This window comes from Otolemur garnettii, unplaced genomic scaffold, assembly GCF_000181295.1.
Source record: "Otolemur garnettii isolate 467f Iridium unplaced genomic scaffold, OtoGar3 scaffold00252, whole genome shotgun sequence".
Lineage (NCBI taxonomy): Eukaryota > Metazoa > Chordata > Mammalia > Primates > Galagidae > Otolemur > Otolemur garnettii.
In genome coordinates, this window is record NW_003852647.1 from 271,237 (window position 1) to 272,356 (window position 1,120).

The window sequence follows — 1,120 nt, forward strand, 5'->3', positions numbered from 1 at the left end:
CATCATTGTTTAGGAGACCCAGGCTGGGTTTGAACCAGCCAGCCTCGGTGCAGGTGGCTGGCGCCCTACCCACTGAGCTATGAGCGCCGCCAATAGTGCTGAGGCTTTTTTTTTTTTTTTGGTTTGTTTGTTTGTTTGTGTTTTGCAGTTTTTGGCCGGGGCTGGGCTTGAACCTGCTACCTCCAACATATGAGCCCAGAGCCCTACTCCTTTGAGCCACAGGCGCCGCCCTAGTGTTGAGTTTTTTAAAAACTTTCTAAATATTGTGGGTGGAAAACCATCACTAATGTAACGTTATCTAAGCGACCCAAAGCAGCAAAAGAATCTGCAAATAAAGCGTGCATCTGTGCGCCTTCACTCTGCACTTGGAGAGTCTCCTTCTCTACGATGAATCTTCTCCTTCTCGGTCCGTATCCTAGTGGTAGAGGAATTTTAATTCCAAGTTCCTCGTCGGGGCCACGGTCCTCGCGGCACTGCTTGCAGCACAGCAGCTCGTAGGTAGCCAGCTAAGCTGTGTATACGTGGTTGGCAGCGGTGACCAGTCGTGTGTCTGGCGTGGAGACAGCTGAGGAGGCGCTGCGGCCCCGGCTCTGGGCTGCAGCACCTCAGTCAAAGCAGACGGTGGGGGCAGGGCAGCACCCAGTATGCCAAATTTATTGACTTAATTACACATTTGTGAGCATTCAGCTTGTATCCTAACACCCTATCTGCATGATTTATCTGTATAGGATAAATTCTTATGAGTGACATTTCTTTTCTTTCATTGTTTTTTTCTTTCTTTCCTTCCTTTCATTCTTTCCTTCCTTCCTTTCTTTTCTCTTTCCCTTTCCTTCCCTTTCCCTTTTTTGAGACAGAGTCTCATTCAATCACCCTGGGGTTGAGTGTCATGGTGTCCTAGCTCACAGCAACCTCAAACACGGGCTGAAGCGATCTCCTTGCTGCAGCCTCCAGAGTAGCTGGGCCTAAGGCGCCCATCACAACCTTGGCTAGTTTTTCTATTTTTAGTAGAGAAGGGGTTTTGCTCTTTCTCAGGCTGGTCTGGAACTCCTGAGGCTCAAGTTATCCACCCATCTCAGCCACGTGCTAGGATTATAGGCATGAGCCATCATGCCTAACCTAA

General features: G+C 48.9%; 1 pseudogene; it reads right to left on the minus strand.

The window, feature by feature from the left end:
- The window catches only part of LOC100966857, a 2,690-nt pseudogene extending 2,151 nt beyond the window's left edge, over nt 1-539 (minus strand).
- Between the last annotated feature and the right edge of the window lie 581 nt (nt 540-1,120).